Source organism: Glycine soja, chromosome 16 (assembly GCF_004193775.1).
Source record: "Glycine soja cultivar W05 chromosome 16, ASM419377v2, whole genome shotgun sequence".
In the NCBI taxonomy this organism is placed as follows: Eukaryota; Viridiplantae; Streptophyta; class Magnoliopsida; order Fabales; family Fabaceae; genus Glycine; species Glycine soja.
Window position 1 is genome coordinate 12980551 of NC_041017.1, and position 14033 is coordinate 12994583.

Below are 14033 nucleotides of genomic sequence, written 5' to 3' on the forward strand. Positions count from 1 at the left end.
TTAATTGCCTCTGAGCCTAACTTGCGTTCATGCTTAATGGACGAAGGGCTAACTGGTGTATGTGGTGCCTAATCACGAATTGAAAACCCTAAGTTGATTTTCGCTTAGTAAATTGAAATAGGGTTGGATTAAGTGGTTGACTGTTAGGGACAAATTCTCCATAACCCAGGATAAGAGAATGGCTTCTGAATCAGAGGAAACAATCCGTTTTTAATATTAGTAGTTTCGTATTCTAGTTTACTTGTTCTGCTCTTTAATCACAAAACAAACAAACCCCCCCCAATCGTTACTGGTACTGCAAGTATATTATGAACATTTGGTTTGTCACTGCTCGTTGGGAAATGACCTAGGATCACTTCCTAGTTACTGCATTTTCATGTTTATTTGATTCGGGTACGGCCTCGATCAATCACTTACACACACAGAATCCTTTTATACACATTTCCCTTTTTCATACATGTATATATAAAAAAAACATTTTTTTCTTTTCTTTACGAACATGACTTTTATTCACAACGCTTCTCTCTTTTTATTAGGATTTTTGGTTCATTTTATTTTTTAGGACGAAGTTCCTAAATGAAAAACTCTACACGGTCCCGGCATTTCAACAAACATTATTGACAACAACGAAGTAACCACTAACGCAATAGTCCAAACGACATGTATGCACAAAACAAAAGTCAATCAAAATGAAACAAACGTTAGTCCCTCAGTTAAACAAAAGATAGCATACAAATGATAAATGATGGAACATACGAATTTGGGGATCGCACGGTCATGTGGCTCCGCATGCCCCCGGACTCTTGGGTCATGGTAACAAAAAGTGGGGTGGTCGACAAAAGCAGGGCTTTTGCTCCTACGTATCCTCAATTTGTGATGAGGAACTCAGACCTACGTAGTTCTTGACAACTGTGAGACTAAAAATAGTCTCGGTGCTTTCTTCACCAAAATGCGAACATGCTTTAGTAAAGAGACAAAACTTCCAACTGATCAGAGTAACATATGCTTTTTGGATGAAAAACAATGTGTCTATCGGGGAAGGAGAGTATGCTGATGAAATTTTCTCATAACCGTAAATGAGATTTTGGATGTTAGCATTTCATTTCTAAATGACCATTTAGAGGAAACACTGGGTCCAACAAAGATTGGAGAAAATCACTCAAAGTGTATCAATCTCACACAGGTAAGTGTTTTATCCTAATTCTGAACCATAGATATGTCATGACTTGATTTTGCAAATCATTTCCTATCAAATCAAAGATTACATGCGTGATCATGGATCAATAGGACTTATTTTGGGCATGGTTTTTAGGTGGGGAATTTGGCTTTGAGTGTTTTTGCCTTTTCCTTTTCTGTTTTTGTTTAGTGCGTGGCGAGAAAGTCGCTAGCGCACAGGATTTTGGTTGGCAATCAAAGGGAGAGGGCCACTTTGGGTCGTGGTTTCCTTTCTTTTTTGTTTACTTGGTGACAATTCTGTATTGTTCAGATATTGTTTGGTCCGAAGACCTTTCTGCATATTTCTTCTGTTTTCTTTCGATCCTTGATCGAGAATCTTTCTTTCTTTTTCTCTTTTTTTTTTTTTTGCTTTCTCCCACTCTTTCATTGGGAATTTTCTTTCTGTTTTGTGTCTTCTCCCTTTCTTGGATTTGGAATTCTCTCTTCTTTTTTTGTGTCTTCTCCCTTTCTTGGATTGGGAATTTTCCTTCTCTTTGTGTTTTCTTCCGAGGGTAAGGATTATGGTGAGTTGGGATTTTGGCTCAAGGCTTGTAGAACGGCTGGTCATGATACATGTCAGGATTTGGCCAGCGGTTCGGGGATAAAGGGGATGTCCCCACATTATTCCCATGATACACATGCAACAAATGATGATTAGGAAATTTTATGCAAAACTGGTCATGCATGCACCCATGTGGACACTCAAGCATCAAGTTTTTATGGTCATGTGACACTAGGGCTCAAGATTCATTTTCCCTATTTTAAGTCAACCCAGTATTTCCAAAATATGTTCTTCTATCAATTTGTGCATTCATCCGAGTCTATCTTGGGTGTTCGAAAAACTTTTCACAGCATTTACCCTTCAAATGTGTACACACATTTTTTCAAAAACTAGTTATGATCAGTGAATTTTTCAAAGAAAAGCGGGAAGTTATCTCTTTTCACAAGCATGTTGTTTTTTAGCTAGACAACCTTTACTATTTTTTTCTTCCTTTTTATTCTTTTCTTGCTCGCTTTCTATTTGCTCTCTCTTTTTTCATGAGGTATTTTGTTACCTAAACATACGTATAATATTTTTGCTATATACATGCATATCAAGGTATCTTGCTACCTAAACATACATATATATGTTTTGTGAGATATTTTTGCTATATACATGCCTATCCAAGGTATCTTTCTACCTAAACATACATATATACATATATTTTTTGTGAGGTATGACTACCTTCCGAGCTTGTGCTTGTTTTATTTAAATTCCTAGGATCAAGAGCAACTAGGTGTGTCCTACTATTACTTGAGAAACAAAGGTGATCAAATAACAAGCAGAGATTTAAAAGGTACTAGGTTGCCTCCTAGTAGCGCTTCTTTAACGTCTTGAGCTGGACGCTTGACGGCTTGTCGGTCACGGACATAGTACTTTGCTTACCTTTGGCTTTGGACTTGGTCGCCTATTGGTCGGCCATGGGTCGTAAGCAACGCTCTAATCTTTTTGTGGATGAGCTGAGGTGAATTATAGAGGTGATGGCGGTGCGTCTGTTGCCCGCTGCTGGCCATCCCCAGGCTGTTGTGGTGTTTCGCCCTGCGCCTGCCTGGAGACGCAGTACTTCTTGATGAAAGCTCGATTAGTAGGGGGCCTGATGCCCTTGCTGGAGGTGACAGGCACTCCGTAAAACTGAAAGAGACCCGTAATTAGAGCTTGACAATTCCAAGACCCTGTTGGACTTCTTCGGGTCCACTGGATGTTTTGCAGGCGCGATCCCTGCAAACAATAGATGAAATCAGAAATCAGTCGAGCGATGTGCATACTTACCTATGATGACGTGACCTTGCCGGGGGGGAACGGGCACCCTGTAGGACTACAGAGGCCCGTAACCAGAGCTGGAAACCCCAGGGACCTGTTGGACTTCTCCGGGTCCACTGGGTGTCTTTGTGGGTGCGATTCCTGCAAACAATAGATGGTATCAGAAATCAGTTGAACCATCTGCATACTTACCTATATCATGACGGCACAGACCAACCGATACATCTGCAGGGAGAGATTGGCATTGTGGTCGCCGGGCAGAATGTTACTAAATAGCAACGTCATCCATATCCATGTAAAAGTGGTCATGTTGGTGCGCATGATCCACACTCGTCTTTTTGCAGCGGCATGGGAGAAATCTTGCCCCGGTATGCATAGTAGATGCGTGATAGCCTCCCAGGAACCGTTGAAAGGAAACTACTGGCCCCTTAACCAGGAGCGCAAGTCTCGGTGAAGCATCTAAGGGCAAAGGACCTTATATTCTTCTAAGGTGTGGATATGGAGCACACTGAAAATGAGGACGCGTAGCCCTCTAAAGGCGAGGGCGTGCAGTCCTCTGATGGCGAGGACATATGGTCCTCTAAAGGTGATAGGTACTAGTACCCAAGGGTCCACCTTTATGAGAAAACAAGAGGTCGGCCCATCAAGAGGGCCGGTCATCCAACAAGATTGGACACGAGATGTAGGAAATCTATGCATTTAACATGATTTTTAGGGATGCAAACGCATGCAACCTTTGTTGTGAAATTTGGTAATGCTGACCTTATATGAAACAATGCAATGCAATGGAAAGTTGTACAATGTTCATGACATTCTTTCCCTATTTTGTGATTTTGATTTTGATTTAATCTTTTTGGAAAACACAGATTGACTGTCCTTTTGAAAAAGGTGATAATTCATGCAACCCTATCCTATCTTTGCAAATCTCTCCGGGAACTCCCTCAGAGTGTATGTTCTGTTTGATTTAGTCACTTGACCATTTTGGAGTGACGGGAATGGAGCCGTTTGAAGTTTAATCAATCTATTGAAATTCCAGGGCTTGTCTCCCTTTTTTTCTTGTTTAAAAACATTGACGGGTGAGAACTTTTGATCTGCACCTATGTTCACTTAAGGCTCATGCACAATGCCCCTCATTGCCCCAGTGTAAGGCTTTGAGGTACCAATTGTTATCTTTCGTCATGACCTTACCAATTGTTGTCTTGTCATGACCTTGTAGCTGGGAACCTATTGGGTGAAAACTTCTAATCTGCCCCTAGGTTCGTTTGAGGTTTTTGCATGGTGCCTTTGGTTGCCCCAATGTAGGGCTTAGAGGTACCAATCGTTGTCTTGTTTTCACAACCTCATAGTGAGGAAGAATGAAAGAAGCAGTTGATTCTTGCAAAAAGAATTTTCCAAGGACGAGAAATAGTTGAAGGATCTTTCAGTTGATGGATTAAGTCAAATGACTCCTATGTAGAAGCAAGATGTTTCGATGTCTTGATGATGCTAAAGGATCAAGTGCTTCTAAGTTTTACTCCAGACAAGAATCCAAGAAAATCAAGATATATGATCAAGTTGATTTCTAGAATCTTTAGGAAGAATTTTCCAAATTGAAAAAACAAAAGGTTTGACCAAAGAATTCTATCATTTCAAATTGAGATTTGCTCTCTGGTAATCGATTACCAGCAGCTGAAAAATGTTTATAACAGTCACTAGAAATTTGAATTCAAAATTTATAACGTGTAATTGATTACACATCGATGGTAATTGATTACCAGCAGTTTATTGAATGTTTTAATTCAAATTTTTAAAACCTGTAATCGATTACACAAGTCTTGTAATCAATTACCAGAGGGGATTTTCAGAAAATAATTTCCAAGAGTCACATCTATCAAAAGTTTTATGAATGGCCATCAAAGGTGACTTGGAAACACGAACTTAAAGGGAGTTTTCATTTCCCAAAAATTTTTATCCTCTTAAAAGATTAAGAGTTTTTCTGAACTGAAATATTTTATCCTCTCAAAAAGATTCCTTGGTCAACCACTTGCATATTCAATAAGGAATTTTGATTGATCTTTATTGTACAATCTATCTCTTTTAAGAGAGATTTCTTCTTCTCTTCTTCTTATTTCTGAAAAGGGATTAAGAGACCGTGGGTCTCTTGTTGTAGAGGATTCCTTAACACAAGGGAAGGGTTGTCCCTGTGTGCATTGTTAATCCGAAAAGAGAGAGTGAAAGTTTAATTGGGGCATAGTCTTTGTATCTTAATTCAACCCCCCCTTCTTAAGATAACTGAGACCATTTGTCCAACATCCTATTCTTGATAACTCACTTCTCTCTAAAAGACAGACTTTCTGGAATGATAAAATGAGGTCACATGGACGTCTTGAAAACACAGTCAATCAAATGCTTTTTTTTTTCTTTTTGACCACTTTTTTTATTTTTATTTTGAAATTTATTTGTTTTGAACTTTACTCGTTGTTTTACGGCGCCCCCAACAACGTGCAAGATGAGTAATCTCTGATTGAACGGTCTTGGAAGTCCAAACTCAGGAGCACAGGTCGCTTGAGCAAACAGACCAATGGCTTGCACTCAATTCTGGTGAAAGTTGAAAATCCTGATGAGTCATTAGAGACATCTAACAACAGCTTTCAAAATTGCCCCATGTGTGGCATCTCTTGTTAATGTCAGGATTTACACGTGATTCTCCTCAAATTTCAGCCAGCCCACATCAATTAGACCTTGCACCTTACGCTTCAGAGCCCTACAATGTTCAATGGAATGCCCCGGGGCTTCTCCGTGACAAGCACGCGTTGCATTCGAGTCGTATTCTCGGAGAAATAGAGGTTGATGAACCTTGGTTGGGGTTATGGCTACCATTGAATTATCAAGTAGATATGGGAGCAAGTCAGCATAGGACACTGGAATTGGGGTGAATTCTACAGGTTTTCTCGCTGCAAAATTCATTTCTTGGTTGGTGCTCTTGGTTTGTGCTAAAGGTGATGTTCGTCATTGGAAGTGTGGAAGACAGACTTTGTGGTTGTTTTAGGGATGGTCTTTGTGGATAACTGGGCGGTGGGTAAGGAGAAGGTTGGTTATTGGCTGAGTAATGACATTGTTGGGTTGGTGGGAAACTTGGCTGAAATTCTGATACTGAGGACAGATGTCGTACAGGATGTCACGACATTGCGCTTCAGAACATGCAGGTTATATATGACAATATGAACAGATTAAACAAGTAAATAACACAAGGGAATTGTTAACCCAGTTCGGTGCAACGTCACCTACATCTGGGGGCTACCAAGCCAGGGAGGAAATCCACTAAAATAGTATTAGTTCGAAGATCTAACAGCCACTGTATACAACCTTCTCACCTAACCACTACCCATGCAACTTCTACCTAAGAGCCACTCTTAGATATGAGAACCCCTCTCACTCCCTCTCAATCACTCACCCGTGTTTACAAACAAATCAAAGACACACCAGAGATTGCTCTCTGAACAATAGAGATCAACTCTACACACTCAGGTCCAACACTTGATGTTAGGGTAGCATCAAGGTGGCTCACAAAAACACTCAAGTCACAAAACTCACAAAATAACTCTTCAATCTCTGACTTGATAGAAAACCCGTGCAGCCTTCATGTTTATATAGCAGTGTACATATCTGGGCTGCAACAACTTGCGCTGGATAAGATCTATCATTCTCCTGAAAATCTGCACTTAAAGATCTAAAAGATAAAGTTTTATCTTTTAGTTTTTATCTTCAATCTCTAATCCCTGAACGAAACTATTCAAGTTTGTAATTCAAACTTTAATTATCTTTTAATTCGTTCCTAAAGATTATAGCGCCTAATCTGTTGCTAACTGTACATTAATCTGTTAAAGATATAACAGATTTATGTGTCCAGTATTTTCGGGCAGGATGTCCTGGACATTGTATCCGACATCGTGGATCCTGCAGCTTCAATTCTTCATTTGACATTTTATCTTGCCTTGTGCATTGTGCAGCCCAATCTGATTCCTTGACATAATGTTAGACATCATGTGCAGCAACTCCAGCTTTCCTTCATTGTCTAAGTTCTTATGTTTTAACAAAATTTTAGCCAATCTTTTAAAACTCAGTAAAGCTAAGCACTAACAATCTCCCCCTTTGGCAAATTTTGTCTAAAACATACTTAGACACTTCCTGAGCAGGTACGAGCAGTCATGCAAGTGGGATCAGCAACTTTCATTATCAGAGTAGTCAAGCACAGCAGTATCTGTAGTGGTGACAGCAAAATTCTGCAAGTTGCACATCTACAAGTCTTTTCCAGGATGTCAAGACATCTCACGTGACATCAGCTTTCTGCTCCCCCTGTCTCCATGCTCGTGCTGCTGTGAAGTGAATATTCTGCTAGGCAGCAGTTCACTGCAGCATCTTCTATCAGCTACTAGTTTCAGTAGCTTACATCAATCATCATCAGCAGCAGCAGCAGTACAAATACTACTCCCCCTCAAAATCATAAATCATGCATAATATCCTACTACTCCCCCTTTTTAGACAGAATTTGGCAAAAGTAGAATGCATGAAATTAATGTGCAATTATTACAGACCAATAACAATCAATTGTTCAAAAGGACATGCCCCAATAGCTAGTAAGAGTAAAAAGCAAAAACATAAAGGTCTGATGGTCATGGGGTGGCATCAGAATCATCATCATCTGATTCTGTATCCTCTGCTGCATCTTCTTCTTCCTCAGCTGCTTCTCCATCATCAACGCCATTGTCTGAGAGTCTTTTGATCAGGCGTTCCAGCTCCATTTTCTTCTCTGTGTTTGCTTTGATGGTTGCCTCCAGCACCTTGCATGTGTCCTTGAGTTCAGCAATCAAATCATCCTTGGACACAGCACCTGAAGCAGCAGCTTTCCCTGATGTCGAGACAATGTCTGGGACATGTGTCCCCTCAAACAGTTTGTAATGCAGGGATAGAGGAGATTCTCTCTTCTTCACAGAGTCAATGTTGTTTAAAATATTGGGATGTTGACTCAACATAATGTCACACAATACAGTTGGGAAGGCAATGGGTAATTTGACAGCAAAAGATTCTGAATGCTTAATAGTTTGATCAAAAATATAGTTTCCAAAATTAAATTTGGACTTGGTTCCAACAGCATACAGAAATTTACCCAAACCTGTGGCAACAGTGGAAGTATGATTGGTGGGTACCCAGTTGGCAGTGCCAATCCTATGCAAGATTGCATACTTCACACTTAGCTTCCCTGCAGAAAGCTTCCCTTTCTTTGGCCAATGCTAGACTTGCTTGGCAGTGATTTCCTTGGCAATTTGATGCTCAGAAACAGCAATATCCACCACTCCTTCAGTTGGTCTGCCCAGGTACTTGTTGATTACAGCAGGGGAGAATCTAATACATTTTCCTCTGACAAACACTTTCTGATATTCATCACTCTTTCTGTTTGTTATGTCAGAGGGAATGTTGACAATGAATTCTCTGACTAGACTTTCATAGCAATCTCCCAACTTGGTGACAGTTTTCAACAGTCCAGCAGCCTTGATGAGGTCCATGATCTCCTTGCAATCCAAGGCATCTCTTCCCAGTTCTCTTTCTAAAGCAAGTCTGCGTTGATACACAAATTTCCACCTTTCAACATTGCCAATGGAGTGGAATGAAATGTTGTCCAATGGGGCATCAGGGACATTTCCAGGCACCTTTTTCCCCGATTTCTTGGCTCTCTTGATGTCGGGAACATCTAGTTCGACATCATCATCAGAATTAGATGAGGAAATTTCTTTCCTCTTCTTGGAAGGGATTGCAACTTTGCTCCATCTGGATGTGGTAGGAGTGATTGGTGTGCTCTTCTTCTGTGCAGTAGTTTTGATTCGTCCAGACCTAGTAATGGGGGTTTTTCCCTTTCTGCTTTGTAATCTTTCTGCAATGCCAGGTGCCAACTTTTTGGCAATGGGTTCCTCATCAGATTCTACTTCTTCTAGGTCAATGAGGTCACCTGGAGCAGGTTCTGGTGCCCTTGGTGCAGGGGTCTCCTCTGTGGCTTGATCCTCTTCCTCTGTTGATTCCTCTTCACTGGATGAAGAGCGGACTTCAGCATTTGGGGTGGAAGATGTTGGAACATCTTTATCAGCATCAGGGACAGAAGCATTTTTCAAAATGCTATTCACAAGACTGCGGATCTTCTTATCCATCTCAGTGTCTTCTTCCCTAGGGCTTGTTGCAAAGCTAGGGTTTTCAGAAATCTTCACTCTCTGTTGTCTTTTAGGGACCAGTTTCTCAGGAACAGGGCCTGGACCAGGAATCATTTGTATGGGTTGGATATTGAATTCAGGTTGTTCCTGGTTTGATGGAGTTTTGGTGGATGATGGAGATGATGGTACAGAGGGTGAAACAGGGGATGAGGTCTCTTTTGGTGAGGTAGCCATGGAGAAGCAGAGCTTTTGGAGTGGTTTCGTGAATATCTGAGAAGTGTTGGGGAATGCTGATAAAAACGAGATTGCCACGAAAATGTAAGTTTGAATGAGGAATGTAGAGGGACGTGTGAAATGAAGGTTGAATTTGTTTTGGCTCAGTAGTGAACGTGCTATTGACGTTTGAGCATGTTCAGATAGAAGTAATTGCTATAACTCCTCTAGCAGACAAATGCCCAGCTTGCCCCTCAGTTTTTCAAACTGATTTGCATCCAATGCCTTTGTGAAAATATCTGCTACTTGTTCCTCAGTGGCAACATGCTCCAGTGTGATAACTTTATCATCAACAAGATCTCTAATATAATGATGTCTAATGTCAATGTGCTTGGTTCTGCTGTGTTGAACAGGATTTTTAGAAATATTAATAGCACTCATGTTGTCACAGTACAATGTCATGACATCTTGTTCGACATTGTACTCCTTCAGCATCTGCTTCATCCAAACTAGTTGTGAACAGCTGCTTCCTGCTGCAATATACTCTGCTTCTGCAGTAGATAGGGACACACAGTTCTGCTTCTTGCTGAACCATGAAATAAGGTTGTTTCCCAAATAGAAACATCCACCAGAAGTGCTTTTTCTGTCATCTGCACTTCCAGCCCAATCAGCATCACAATATCCAACCAGCATTGAATCTGAACAATGACAGTACATAATCCCATAGTCACTGGTGCCATTTACATATTTCAGAATTCTCTTTACTTGATTCAAGTGACTTATCTTGGGATCGGCTTGATATCTTGCACAAACACCTACTGCAAAGGTGATGTCAGGTCTGCTTGCTGTTAAATATAGTAAGCTTCCAATCATGCTTCTGTACAGACTTTGATCAACACTGGTGCCAGCTTCATCCTTTGACAGCTTCAAGTGAGTAGGTGCAGGTGTTCTTTTATGGCTGGCATTTTCCATCCCAAACTTCTTGACAATGTTCTTTGCATACTTGCTTTGTGAGAGGAACATGAAGTCTTCCATCTGCTTCACTTGGAGTCCCAGAAAATAAGTCAGTTCTCCAACAAGACTCATTTCAAATTCAGATTGCATCTGTTGAACAAAATGTCGAAGCATCTCATTCGACATCCCTCCAAACACAATGTCATCAACATATATCTGTGCTATCATCAAGTTTTTAGCATCTTGTTTGACAAAGAGAGTCTTGTCAATTCCTCCCTTCCTATACCCTTGCTGAGTAAGAAACTCTGTTAGCCTTTCATACCAAGCTCTTGGAGCTTGCTTCAATCCATAGAGAGCCTTCTTGAGCCTGTATACATGATCTGGATGAGTTGGATCTACAAATCCCTTTGGCTGCTCCACATAGGCTTCTTCATTCAGGTATCCATTCAGGAACGCGCTCTTCACATCCATCTGGTACAGCTTGAATTTGAGGATGCAAGCTACACCAAGTAACAATCTGATGGACTCAAGTCTAGCAACAGGGCGAAAGTTTCATCAAAGTCTACACCTTCAATCTGAGTGTAGCCTTGAGCAACAAGTCTGGCCTTGTTTCTGGTTATAACACCTTCTTCATTGGTTTTGTTCTTGAAGATCCACTTGGTGCCAATCACATTAGTTCCCTCGGGTCTAGGAACTAGCTCCCAAACTTCATTCCTTTTGAATTGCTCCAATTCTTCTTGCATAGCATTGATCCAGAACTCATCAGTCAGTGCCTCTTTCACATTCTTTGGCTCAGTTTTGGAGACAAAGCATGAATTGGAGACAATCTCAATCTCCCTTGATCTTGTAGTGACTCCTCTGTTTGGATCTCCTATAATCAGCTCCTTGGGGTGCATCTTCTGGATTCTAATGGAAGGACTCTTGTCAGGTTGATTGATGTTTGGTTCATCTGTAGCAGAATCAGAGTTTTCTGCTTTTTCTGCATTTTCTGCACTTTTAGCTGTATCTGCTACATTGTCTCCCGATGTTCTGACATCTTCTTCGACATCCTTCTTTCTTGCTGGAGTTAGATCATCAACAACCACATTGATGGATTCCATCACAGTTCTGGTTCTGGAATTTAATACTCTATATGCTCTGCTGTTTGTGGAGTATCCCAAGAATATTCCTGCATCACTCTTGGGATCCATCTTTCTCCTTTGCTCTCTATCTGCCAAAATGTAACATGGACTTCCAAAGATGTGGAAGTGCTTGACAGTTGGCTTCCTCCCTTTCCAGATTTCATACAGTGTGGTTGGAGTCCCCCTTCTAAGTGTGACTCTGTTGTGGATATAGCATGCTGTGTTCATGGCTTCAGCCCAGAGATTATAGGGAAGTTCTTTGGCATGAAGCATGACCCTAGCAGCTTCTTGCAAAGTTCTGTTTTTCCTTTCAACTATGCCATTTTGTTGAGGTGTGATGGCTGCAGAGAACTCATGAGTGATGCCTTCAGATGTGCAGAATTCAGTAAACTTGTTGTTTTCAAACTCTCTGCCATGGTCACTCCTAATTCTCTTGATGACACAGTCTTTTTCTCTTTGAAGTCTTAGACTCAACTCTTTGAATACTTCAAAGGTGTCTGTTTTCTCTCTGATAAAGTTGACCCAGGTAAATCTGGAGAAATCATCCACAACAACATAGGCATACCTCTTTCCTCCAAGGCTTTCAACTTGCATAGGCCCCATCAAGTCCATGTGAAGTAGTTCCAGCACCCTGGAAGTGGTCTGATGTTGAAGCTTCTGGTGGGACATCTTGACTTGCTTTCCAATCTGACATTCCCCACAGATTCTGCCTTCTTCTATTTTCAGATTGGGAATGCCTCTAACAGCACCTTTGTCAATGATTTTCTTCATGCCTCTTAAGTGCAGATGTCCAAATCTTTGATGCCATATGTTGACTTCATCTTCTTTGGAGGATAGACACGTGGAGGAGTAACTGGTTTCTTGAGGTGTCCATAGGTAACAGTTGTCCTTTGATCTGCTGCCCTTCATTAGAACTTCACTCTTCTCATTTGTCACCAAGCATTCTGACTTTGTGAAGTTTACATTGAATCCTTCATCACACAACTGACTGATGCTGATCAAGTTTGCAGTCAGTCCCTTTACCAGCAGTACTTTGTTCAGACTAGGAAGTCCATCATGGACTAGCTTTCCCATTCCAGTGATCTTTCCTTTAGAGCCATCTCCAAATGTCACATAGCTAGTGGAGCAGGGTTCAATGTTCACCAGGAATTCTTTAACTCCTGTCATGTGTCTGGAACAGCCGCTATCTAGGTACCAATCTTCCTTAGCTGATGCTCTAAGTGAAGTATGAGCAACAAGACTAACAATCTTGTGTTTTGGAACCCACATCATCTTCCTTCCGCTGCTGCTACTTTGAGTTCCATGGTGTGGATGGCCATGTAGATGATAGCAAAAGGGCTTTATGTGACCATACTTGCCACAGTAGTGACACCTCCACTTCTTTCTTTTGCTCTTTTTCTGCTGAGTTCCATGATGTCGAGACCGATGTTGTGACATCGTGGCTCCAGTGCTGTTTTTGGCAGGAACAAATTCTGTCATGGTTGTTCTGCCAGCAGATTTATGATTAAATCCAAGTCCTCTCTGGTTTCCAACATTCTTCCCAAGCTGTAGCACCTCATCAAGCATATCTGAGCCTTTATTCAGCATCTTTATTGATTTTGTCATGTTTTCCAGTTTAGAGTTCAGAAAACCAATTTCTCCTTTAAGTTCAGAGATCTCCCCTTCATGTGCCTCCTTCTCAGCCTCCAGATTTGCAATGACCTTCTTCAGTTGTGCTTCTTGCTGAAGAATCTTCTCACTTTTGATGCATAGTTCTCTATAGGATATAGCAAGCTCATCAAAAGTGATTTCAATATCAATATCACTTGAATCTTCATCAGATTCAAATCTCCCAGTGAGTGCATTCACATCTCTGTCAGAATCACTTTCTTGTTCACTCTCTGTATCATCAGACCAACATACAGAAAGTCCTTTCCTCTACTTCTTGAGATGGGTGGGACATTCAGCTTTGATGTGTCCATAGCCTTCACACCCATGGCATTGAATTCCTTTGCTGTGACTGGGCTTTTCATCTGACTTCTTCTGGTATTCACTACCTTTCCTGATGTCGAAAGGGATGTTCCGGACATGTGGTTTCTGCCTCCTGTCCATTCTGTTCAGCACTTTGTTGAACTGTTTTCCAAGGAGCACAACTGCGTTAGTTAGACCTTCATCAGTATCCAGGTCATACTTATCTTCTTCTCCTTCATCATTGGACACGAACGCAAGACTCTTACTCTTCTTTTCAGTCCTATCCGAGAGTCCTAGCTCAAAGGTTTGAAGAGAACCAATGAGTTCATCTACTCTCATGTTGCAAATGTCTTGGGCCTCCTCTATTGCAGTGACTTTCATGTCAAATCTCTTAGGCAAGGATCTGAGGATCTTTCTCACCAGCTTTTCATCTGTCATCCTTTCTCCCAAGGCAGTGCAAGCATTGGCAATTTCAAGAATGTTCATGTGGAAGTCATGAATGCATTCTTCCTCCTTCATCTTCAGATTTTCGAATTTTGTAGCCAATAGTTGCAATCTGGACATCTTCACTTTGGAGGTTCCTTCATGAGTGGTTTTCAG